This window comes from Eurosta solidaginis, chromosome 1 (assembly GCF_040869045.1).
Source record: "Eurosta solidaginis isolate ZX-2024a chromosome 1, ASM4086904v1, whole genome shotgun sequence".
NCBI lineage: Eukaryota > Metazoa > Arthropoda > Insecta > Diptera > Tephritidae > Eurosta > Eurosta solidaginis.
The window spans coordinates 113130679-113143356 of record NC_090319.1 but is presented as its reverse complement, the minus strand read 5'-3'; positions in this window follow the sequence as shown (position 1 = coordinate 113143356).

Here is a 12678-nt window from a genome sequence, read left to right as displayed (position 1 = left end):
GCAGAACTTTTTCATTTTCTTTAACTTATATGGTAGGTGTCACACCCATTTTACAAAGTTGTTTCTAAAGTTATATTTTGCGTCAATAAACCAATCCAATTACCATGTTTCATCCCTCTTTTTCATATTTGGTACAGAATTGTGGCATTTTTTTAATTTTTCGTAATTTTCGATGTCGGAAAAGTGGGCGTGGTCATAGTCGGATTTCGGCCATATTTTATACCAAGATAAAGTGACTTTAGATAAGTACGTGAACAAAGTTTAGTTAAGATATATCATTTTTTGCGCAAGTTATCGTGTTAACGGCCGAGCGGAAGGACAGACGGTCGACTGTGTATAAAAACTGGGCGTGGCTTCAACCGATTTTGCCCATTTTCACAGAAAACAGTTATCGTCATAGAATCTATGCCCCTACCAAATTTCACAAGGATTGGTAAATTTTTGTTCGACTTATGGCATTAAAAGTATTCTAGACGAATTAAGTGAAAAAGGGCGGAGCCACGCCCATTTTGAAATTTGCTTTCATTTTTGTATTTTGTTGCACCATATCATTACTGGAGTTGAATGCTGACATAATTTACTTTTATACTGTAAAGATATTAAATTTTTTGTTAAAATTTGACTTAAAAAATTTTTTTTTTAAAGTGGGCGTGTTCGTCATCCGATTTCGCTAATTTTTATTTAGCACACATATAGTAATAGCAGTAACGTGTCTACCAAATGTCATCATGATATCTTCAACGACTGCCAAATTACAGCTTGCAAAACTTTTAAATTACCTTCTTTTAAAAGTGGGCGGGGCCACGCCCATTGTCCAAAATTTTTATAATTTTCTATTTTGCGTCATAGGGTCAACGCACCTACCAAGTTTCATCGCTTTATCCGTCTTTGCTAATGAATTATCGCACTTTTTCGGTTTTTCGAAATGTTCGATATCGAAAAAGTGGGCGTGCTTGCTATCCGATTTCGTTCATTTTAAATAGGGATCTGAGATGAGCGGCCAGGAACCTACATACCAAATTTCATCAAGATACCTCAAAATTTACTCAAGTTGTCGTGTTTAAAGACGGACGGACAGACGGACGGACATGGCTAAATTAATTTCTTTTTTCACCCAGATCATTTTGATATATCGAAGTCTATATCTATCTCGATTAGTTTATGCCGTTACGGATTACCGTTATGCGAACAAAGTTAATATACTCTGTGAGCTCTGCTCAGCTGAGTATAAAAATTGAAGAGAAAAACGAAACATCACACACAGTTACGAGCACAGACTTGAACACGATTTTGGCTGCAATATCTGCTCAAACATCGACAGTAACATCCAAGATGGAAGCACAGGAGGCACGCATTTCAGAAATGTCGTCGCAAATTTAATTTCAGCTGGAATCGCAGGAGAACCGTATAACAGCGAAGATTGAATCAGAGGACACACGTATCTCAGAAATGTCGTCAGAAATAACATCTAAAATTGAAGCACAAGAGGCACGTATATCAGAAATGTCGACACAAATTTCAGCACAGGTATCATCGCAGATCTCTGCACAACTGGAAGCGCGTATGAAAGAGAAACTAACGCAGTTTCAGGAAGGGTTCAGTGGTCGACAAGATAAAATGGAGGCCGAGCTAGATGCATTAAAAGATCGTATTCAGGAGTTACAATTGAACCGTCCAATAACTTCAACGTTTACTCTGAAGGTAAAATCCCCAACGTTTGATGGTTCTGTTCCTTTCCAGGTATTGAGAAGACGTCGATAGCGAACAACTGAAATGCCGAAGATAAAGTTGCTGCACTGTTCGCGGCTTTAAAACGACCAGCTGCTGAGATCTTACAAACCATCCCAGAGTACGAACGTAACAGTTATCAATCATTGAACGACGGTACGGAAGCGAACACAGGAAACAGATCTACCAAATGGAGTTACTGAACTGCTTCCAGAGGCCTGGTGAAAGATTGCAAGAGTTTGCGTCGGATGTTGAATGGCTGGCACATTTAGCGAATGTGGACGCACCCGTGGAATATACCGAAAGGGTAAAAATCCAGAGCTTCATAAATGGCATACGAGATGTGGAAACGAAGCGGGCTACATACGCAAACCCAAAACCTACATTCACAGAAACGGTATCACAAGCTCTTTTTCTGGAAACAGCATAGCTTCTGTGTAAGCCAGCGTTCAAAGCACGCCGTGTGGAGGTGGAAAGGCCAGACTGGGTGAACACAATATTGGAGGCGCTGAAAGGATCGCAAAAGCGGAGTGAAAGAGTTATCAAATGCGGGAAGCCTGATCACATTGTACGTCATTGCGATTTTGATCCTAGTGGTTTCAACAGCATGGGTGGTTTTAATAACAAAGCTGGAAGGGATGAGCAAGAGCGAGTAAGATGTAGAGATCGAGAGCTAGCTCCAGCTATTGAATGTCCTGTTATATCTGTTTCGCAATCTGGTGGAAAATCGAGCAGCCTTACCGTCAGGGGGAATGTGGATGGCAAAGAATGTGCACTGACTGTAGATACGGGCGCATCTCATGCCTTAATCCGATCTGACTTGGTCAAAAGGAGAGTAAAACCGTTACCTGGAGCAAGGTTGCGAACGGTCACTGGCGAGTATAACCAAGTCCAGGGAGAAGTGATATGTGAAGTCTTAATTGAAAGGTCACAGTTCTACACAAATTCGTTGTGGCGGAGATCGTTGATAAAGTCATATTGGGAGTGGACTTATTGGTTGACCATGACATCAAGATCGATATGCAGAGAAGGGTGATGCGTTATGAGAACTAGGATGTGCCACCTAACTTCAGTTTGGAAAAAGGGTTCAGCAGTAATCGAGTGCTGGTGAAAGACAGTTGCCAATTATAAGTGTTATTAATAAAGGCCATTTTTGTATTATTCAATATTGGAGTTATTTATTCAACAGTTTATCGATTCGAACATTAGTGGAAGGTTGCAAATAAGAGGAATTTCTGTAAATTCGTTACAATATTGTCACGGATATTAGCATCACTAAGCTATACCGTCACTAAGGCGATGCTAAGGCCATGCTAAGCGGTATTTACGTCATTAATCAAATCATGTATACACATATATAAGGCAGCCGAGAGATGTTACACACAGATGCATTTACTTATACGCTTATGTGTGTGCGAGAGACTGTAAACTACAAAAACATACATCTGTGAGACGCTGAAAAGTAGACAATTGTAAACAAGTAGAAACTATATGAGAACTATAAACATACGAAATAGTTGGTAAGTTCTGGAAATAGAAGAGCCTAGATGTATGCAGCGTAAACTATAAAAGCGGCGCAAGCGAGTAAGAAGTAATTCAGTTTGATTTGAAGTTTCGATTAAGACGATATCTAGCGAGCAATAGCAGTATTATTTTGAAAGTCAGTTTCATTTAAGCTATCAGTTTGGTTATTAAGTATAAGTGTTATTGTGAAGTACTTTAATAAAGGCCATTTTTCCATTATTCAATATTGGAGTTATTTATTCAACAGTTTAGTGATTCGAACGTTAGAAGAAAAGGCAAATAAGAGGATTTGCAAGTAAAATCGTTACAATATTTTGAGACCAGCCGTTCTCTTTTCAAGAAAATGGTTGTCGGTTCAAGAACAAGGTTGTTGTTTTGAGAACAGGTCATTCGTTTTTCAAGAGCAAAAAAGTAAGAACATGAAAAGCTTGAATTGAGTCTGGTGGTGCTGGATTTTAGAACGGCGTTTTTCTCTGAGTGTAGTGATTTTTTGTTTCTATATCCTATTTAAGTCAACCCAAAATCGGTAGTCTCAAACGAAAATAAGTTTATGTTAGCATTGCTCATCCATTCATCGGTCTATCTGTCAGCCTATTTCTTATTGCCTCAGTGTCCGCCTGACTATCAAAATATACGCGGCTGCAGCTTAGGAAAGTCACTACAGTCACTAGCAGTCCGTAGAATCTACTTATTTCTGGATCCACAAAGTCAACAGCAAACTCGACCCCTTCCGTTAACTAGGAACCATCGGTATTCCCACGTATAGTATGTTCACCCATTTCCGCATCCTTGCACCAACCCTCCAAGATCTCTTCCGAAGCTCAGGCACGCGACAACGCAGCTTGTTTGTCCTATTTTAATTGCCGTTATACTGCTATACGTCGCCTGTCATGGTGTGGTAGTCGAGTACTACGCCTACGCCTCCAAAAGTTGTTCAACTAGCAATAGAGTTTTTAAGCGTTTTTGTCGGCATAAAACATGGAAATCCCGTCCCGCCAATTTGTACGAAAAATTAGAAAAGAGTAGCACGACGTAAAGTGTAAGATAGTCTCGGCTCAAATCTCATACGTATTTATTTAATCTGCTGTCCCTAGGATTTGAGACTTAATACAGTTGTTAACGCTATATTCTTGGCCATTATATACGCAGGAGGGCCGCGCAGAACGACAAGTGGCTCTGCTGCTGAGGTAGTTTTCAGGGCCCTGTTTCGCTTATAACTGATAATCTGCATACCCCTCTAGTCTTTTAATGCAAGCAAACTAGGTAAGTACTCAATAAATTTGTAAGGAAAGATTAGCAAGTTTAGGTCTAGATTTTATATGACCCCACTTCGCGTCCCAGTAACTTTCATTCACATTCAATAAAATAAGATACAATACAGCATAGTTCACCAAGGCTCTTAAGTTTACTGTCACTCACTCACGCCAATACCCTAAAGAAAAGAGTTTTAGGTTTACAATTAAACATTATTATGAGTACTGAATCGGAAAAAGATGGCCAAGTATGTATTGTTGGTAAATTTAATAGAAATATGGAAAAAGCTAAAATGTATTTCCTTTAACATGAAAGGTCTCAAAGGTTTATAAGCAGATCAATCCGGGTTCAGTTCGTAGGCTTTCTAGTACGGTTTCAAAAAGATACCATGTAGCCCTAAAACAGTAAACTTACTGTGGTTAAGACAACCACATGTAAATATTAAATTATATAAAAACTTTATTATTTTAAAATACGATGAAATGAACGCGTACATATAGTTATTTTCAAATTTCTTATCTGACTGAAAATTTTTGAAATATGTAAATCAAAAATGAAAATAAAATAATTGAATAAACTAAAAAAACTGAATTTACAAAGTATGTAAAAAAAGTAAAAAGGAACCCTACACTTACATATATAGTCCGGGAAGAAACTGTGTCTATAAAATTTCTGAGAACGCTCACCTCTTTCCTTTTTACGACGACATTCACCGAGATGGATAAATTTGTTGCCTGTTATATACTTACAGTAAAAACAGAGTTAGTAATCATATGATATAACAGGTAATGTACTTGAAATTTGCATAGCTGGTTATCAACCACAACTCAATGTATACTCTCTGCAACCAATGGGAGACAGTTACGCTAAGCACCAGTTTTGCAGAAAAGGTTGAATGGCTATCTCTGAGCTGATGCTAATCGGATGCAGAGAGGGACAGTTCGTAGCCACACTTGTACATAGAGCGCTTAAGTCTGAGATATGTGAGGTAACATTTTTTAAGAATGTGTTAAAAAGGTCTGCGAAGTGGAACAATTGATATTTCGAAGGTCATCGCAATGTTACTAGTGTCAGTTGGCGAAGGGACCGAATTAGAACCAGTACTGTCTCTCAATTAGATAGTTCTGCGCTAGTTCGGAAGTAGTATGATTCGCTGGAGGACTTCTATCTTACAGAGGTGTACGAAGTCATGCACATTTCTATTCAGCGCCTCAATAAAGACGGCTCTGTTAACTGCACAAGATACAAGGCGCGTTAGCCTCCGTAAAGATTTTGGGCCGAGCTCTTCTTCCAATTCGCGTCGTGCTCCTTTTTAATTTTTTCCACAAATTGGGGGGACAGGACCTACATGTTTTTACGTCGCCTCCGAACGGCATCTGCAAAACAGATGACTTTTCAATAAGAAGCTTTTCATGGCAGAAATACAGTCGTAGTGTTTGCCAAACCACTGCCGAAAACCGACACCGCCAAGAAAAGTTTTTTTTTCTAATTGAAAAACCTTGTTCCTAAATTTTTGATGTTTCTTTGCCCAGGAATTGAACCAGGATCTTCGGTGTGGTAGGCGGAGCATTCTACCACCACACCACGGCTGCCGCACAAAACAAAAGCGAAATAAGTGGCAGAAGCAGCATCATGATATACAAGTTTTTTTGTATACATATATGCATATGTACATATGAACACGTAAATATGTATTATAAATGTTTTTGGAGTGAATGATTTGCATAAGAATGCGTTTCCCCCAGTTTAGTTATTTTAGAACGCTGGACTTAACTGATTTGAAAAAATGTTACATTTCCTCCAATGATGATGTACTGGTTGTATATTGACTGTTGGTTTCACAAAGAACAACAAACTGCTTATTTTTTTAATAAGTATGAGTAGTGAAAGAAGTTTTAAAAAAGTATAAAATTTTTGAGAAAACAGTGATTACATATATTTCACATCAAGTGTTCACTCTCGTAAAACATAATATCTGCAAAATCGACCAAAGTTGGTACACTTTTGTGCTGTCAAAGTGTAGCACGATAGAACGTAAGACCGTCATGTACATTATAAGGTATAGAGTACGTGGACACAGTTACGAGGTATCGATTACTCATGTCCAATAACACCTCCAGTATTTTTATAGATTTTCTCATGATTTGCTACATTTGGCAATTTCGAGTTTCCATATAAAAATGACCCAAAAAGAATATTGCATTCCGTTCATTAATTGGCTTCCCGAAAAAAGGCCGCCATTGGGAGTTCTTAGAAGAAATTATTTATTGGCGCTAAATTACCTAAGCGGTTTTGGCCGTCGAGTAAAAATTCGATAGGAAAGTCCTCTGGACAAAATACGGGTGCCGATAGAAATAACTTCTGAATATTCTTCATGATCTGACGTATTGTACATTTACCAGATCTGAAGCCGCATTGATAAGGTTCAATGAGTTCGTTGGCTTTGGGCCTTAGTCTTTCTCGTGAAGAAATGCTACTTAAAAAACGACAGATTTTGAGAATATTGAGTTCCGCTCATAAACTATCTGGCACAAATACATCGATGTCCTTTTTTTATTAAACGGTTTTATTTAGCTTGACTTGACAGGCCGGCCGCACGGCTGCACGGCCGTTGTGAACGAATTTTGTAATTAAAATTTAAGTAACTTCCCGATAAGCTACAAGCTTGAAACTTGGAATATAGTTCAGAACACGATGACAATGCAATAATATGAAAAAAACTCCGATAGGTGGCGCATGGATCGAAATATTTCAAAAAATCGTGTTTGTGGTCCGATTAGGCTCATATTTGGAACACGTATTACATACATGAATAGAAAGAGACACATGAAAAAAATCGCCGGCAGGTGGCGCAAGCATAGAGATATTCAAAAAAATCGTATCTGTGGTCTCATTAGGCTCTTATTTGGAACACATATTGCATACACGAATAGAAAGCGACATATGAAAAACTATCGCCACCAGGTGGCACATGGAACGATATATTCAAAAAAATCGTATTTGTGGTCCGATTTGGCTCACATTTGGAACAATATTCCATACAGTCCGGTAGAAATGACATCAAAACATTTTGGAGATCGAGGAGGGATAAGCACGCTATTGGTTGCGAAGTATAAGTGTTATTCTGAAGTACTGTCAAAGTAGTCTAATAAAGACCATTTTTATATTATTGAATATTGGAGTTATTTATTCAACAGCTTAGCGATTCGAACGTTAGCAGAAGATTTGGAATAAGAGGAATTTCACTAAATTCGTTACAATACTAAAAGCTATAAAATAATTAGGTAGGTCCTATGTGCTAATCCTCACACTCCTCATCAATCTAGGGGCGTTGGTCGGACAATTAAATAAAAGCGTTGGACGCGTCAAATTTCTATTGATAGTCATATATAAGACCAACTGAACATTAATAAGGTTATGCTACTCCTCACATTTTTAGAAATTAGGAAATGTAAGATAGTTGTGCAGTTTATGGAAAGCTTTGATTACGAATCCGGAACCTAACATATTTTGATCGTTCGAAGCTTATGAGTAAAAGAATCAATGCACGTATATTTTACACTGACTTTACTGATATTTTTTTACGTTCATCATAATTTAGTGTTTTTTAAATAGGCCAGCACATGAAAGCTCGCAAAACTCTCGCAAAGCTCGTAAGCCGTGTCAACCTCTCAAAGTTATTTGCCTGGTTTCTATGGTTACGAGTCGATTGCGAGTTCGAGTGAGTTGCTTCAATACGTTAGTAAAGGATTAATTTTCATAAGTTTTACTGAGTGTCAAGGTGCTATCGGCATTTCACTACCTCCAATCCGCTTTTCCTACATCTGCTATTAATCACGAAGCCTAATTTAATAGCACGTGGTATCGGAGGATAGCGTGCACTAACTTTGTTTTGCTGACCCTTTGGAGCCCCTTTGTGAGTAGCGTACGAGGATAAGCCACTACATGTGGGGGCATCGCCACTTATTATGTATCTATTTGTTTCGCTAGTTCCTCGCGATTAGTTCTGTCTGTTGAATCGCTGTAATAAGGTTGTTGTGTTTATTAATGGCCATCACCCAGTGAGTTTTCTAGCTCCGTATTACGCTCAATTCTCACGGGAATTCTACGGACCACCAGAGGTGGTGATATTTTTGTACACATGAGTTGTGGTAAGCAGATGTTGTCATTAGGAGGACTTATTAAAGCATATAAATTTATCAGGTGTACAATTATATCCATTTACACACGCTGTTATATGAACGAAACTATTAATATTATTGATAAACTTAATTGTCGATCAGCTGTATTATTGCCAACAAAAATTTTTGATTGTTATACAAATTAAAAAATGCCAACGTTAAGTGAAAAATCAAAACTAAAACGTCTTTACTAAGATATTCTTGTAAATGACTTGCTTGCATTCCTTTGAGTTTACCGCGTTTACCCGTCCTTTTCATAGATGGGTACCCGGGTACCTTTTGCATATTCAAATGCAATTTTTACATAATCTACAAATAGAAACGAGTTAAAATTTTGTGGCATCCTATGGGAATAAGTTTTCTACAAAAAGGAGAGAAAATTTTTCAAATATAATTTCATAAAGATGATTTTTTTAATAAATTAATTTTTTATTACTAGTTCTCATAGCTGCGATACCCAGGTACCACTAGTATTTGTCACGTTTTTACGTAATCTACAAAGAGAAACAAGTTAAAATTTTGTGGCATCCTATGGGAATAAGTTTTCTACAAAAAGGAGAAAAAAATTTTTCAAATATACTTTCATAGAGATGGTTTTTTGATAAATTATTTTTTTATTAGTAAAATTAGTTTTTTTATTACTAGTTCTCATGGCTGGGATACCCAGGTACCACTAGTAGTTCTCACGTAAATAATAAGTGATTACATTTTCAATTAATAAATAACATGAAAATGGTTATAAGTTAACACTCAGGACATTTATTTTTAATATGACTAAGGCGAATTGGGTTTCCACAAGTGCTGCATACTCTATGAACTGCCTGTACCACAAGTACCACCGGGTACCCAGCCATGCGAACTAAGAAGAAAAATTATTTATGAACAGGACGGTTACACTATGAAATACGCGCGTAAATTTATACAAATTGTGTAAATGATTTTTCATACAAAATTTGTCAGTTCGTTTACGCACTAGATAAATGTATACGTTTACACACTTTATAAGGCATTTATAAGGTTAAATGAGTCAGTCCCCCTATTGTGTTTCATTTATTAAAGGCAGCTTTGCCAAACAAAAGACAAGAAATTAAAAAACTGAACCAGATTTCTTTCTGGGTTTTCTGCCTCAAACCGTTGTTGTTGCATTTACATGAAAAATTATTTATCCCCTTCAGGAACTTTGCGACGGGATGTTGGTTAATGTAGTCTTTTATATCTGCGATCTTTTTTTCTTTATGCAGGGGCCGCTCGTTCACTCGTTAACTCAGCATCATACTCTGAAAAGAGGTTATCGATTTCGATAATGCGCCAATTAGTATCAGTGAAGATCCTTTTTTTTCAAGAGATGTATTTGGGTGGACTCTAATTATATTTGCTGTTTTCGGAAAAAGTATCCCACAGTCAAATGAAAGTGTAAATCGTATAAACTGCTCAATTAATAGGTTCAGCGGTCTTGTGAATAAGGACAGCGTTGTTCAACGTTTGATGCGAGTTGAATCACTGGCAAAGTCATTAGGCCTGATTACATTCACGACGGCGGCTACAAAGCGACATTTGTCAAATTATTTTTATATTGAGGGTCGTTATTATCGGCGCAACAGAGCAGCACGACAATCTTTCACAAAGCTAATTCTATTTTTGGGTAGCGACAGTGAGCGGCGTTTTTTTTTATTTTGTCGATAAAAACTAAAATAGAAGTTAATATCAGATAATATCAGCTAAATTAATTCTACTAGGCGTTTTCTAAACATAATTGATAATTTTGTCTAAGTTTTCCGCGTCCGTTTGTTATAATTAATATTTTTGCCTGCCGCATTTAAAGTAATGAAGCAGCCAATGCTTGGCTACGGTTGTCATTAAGCTTTGCTTTATTGTGGTTGTGGTCTGTAGCCGGTTTGATTAATATAATCAGGCCTATTGGCAGCAACGAAAAAAGTTTAGAGCAGTGGTGCTCTCAAGAGCTTCGGAAAACTATTCGGCGACAGAGATTCAATAGAGCAAGCAGTCAATTTGTTTTAGCTTGTACTTCTAGCAGTTAGCATCTGATGCGTGAGTTCTGTGCATGAAAATTCTTTATGTAAACACAACTACTAGAAAAGAAGTTTCGTTTGTATTCGAAGCTCTGTCGGCGTTGTGCACTACTGGTTTAAAACAAATCGGTTGGCGACTTCTGCATTGGAAACCTTAAAGAAATTCGATATCGAAATTTATGTACAAGATAATTGACGCTGGTTTTTACATATTCTGCACATTTCCTGTGCCAAATGCACGCTCTAAACGTTCGATTTCCGCCCTAACCCTCTTGAAAACTTGTCTCAGGACCACTATGCTACGAGTAAGATTGTTCGGTTTAGCTCTCTTATATACTAATCACAATATTAAAGTCAGAAGTCATTGAAAGATTTGCCAAAAAACGGGCTAACATCCTTTTGTTGCATGAAATAGTTTTTTTCAACAAGTGTATCACGTACAGGACAAATCTTGATGGTAGTAAATCTGCCGTCCTAATATTTTTAAGTCATATTGCTAAGAGTATCAAAGTTCAGTATTAATCTTTAATATAAAATAAGTCAAATTTTTCGTGGATTTACCCATAAGTATAACAAATTTTTTGCTATAAAAGCAGTTTAATAAATTTCTCACCGAACTCGTTATTTTCTATATTTCATTTTCTTTGTACTAATTGAACGAGTGTGAAAATTAACTTTTGTGCTATTAATGTTTATTTTAGATAAGTTAGTCGTTAAAATTATTTCTTAAAGACACCTATCTGAAGTACATAAAGTCGCAGTGGATGAAATAATTATGAAATTACAAGTATATAAAAAATTAACTAACTCAGATTTATGCAAAAAAAAATTGCATTCGATAACGTTGGCGTTAAATTGACATTCATATTAAATATTTTGCTTTATTGGTTCAATCAGCGAGTAATACTTTTAGAGAAACAATCTTGGTTAATATTAGGGGGCTGACGGAGGTAGAGTATTCAGTTGAGGAAACAATTAAAGCAAATTCACGCTAGTAGCGCCATCGGAATTCATATGTACGTACTTACCACTTACATATGTATGAAAATGTGCAATTATAATAAATTCAAATGAAATACACACTTGCTATTGACAGACAACGGCTTCAACAGCTCAGGGTGTCTAAATAAACTAGTTGCACACGTTTGTTGTAGCTTTGGTCGTCCTAAACTGTGCTTTGCATTTAGCTATGTTATGGCAGGCGGAGTAGATTAGAAAATTTTATGATATCACTGCTTACTTGTTGTTGTTGCGTTATTGGCAATATGTATGAGCGGCTGAACAATCGATGAATCTGCGTGCAACTTGCAACATTTAGCAACGTAAGAAACAAATGCAAACAACTTGCATGGCTGCACTACGGGTGCATCCTTGCATGCGGGTGGGAAGCGTAAAGTGGTAGGATGGGTGAATGAGTAAGTAAAAGGCGTGTGGACGCGTGTACAGGTAAATATTTGCAACATGCAGAGACTCTGATGTGACTTTGCATTTCGTAGTCTGTAGCATTGACAAGAGTTACAGCAACAAAAATAACAAAAAACCAAATTGCAACAACCGAATGTAGTACAACAAGAAATAGCACACACCGCACACTGCGACTTTTCACTGATTTGGGAAGTCAAAATTAAAAAAAAAAAATAGGCCTCCCCCTCCGAAATTTTACACCAAAATCTGTACTGTGTTACGTGCACACACTATATAAAAAAATGAAAGAAGAGGTTTGAAAATTTCATATTTTGCACGTCTCTTATACTTTTCAGATGCTATGGACAACCGGGGCTCAAAGTTGAAAAATTGGAGCTTTCACATTTTTTCGGCCACATGTACAGGACATTTTGGAATTTTCCCCTAATAGGGTAAAGTGGAAATCAATACCTTTCTAACGCGCCATATCTGAGCACAATACGACGAAAAATACGACCACAGCGTCATATTGAATAGCTTCTTTAAAGGCCAAGACG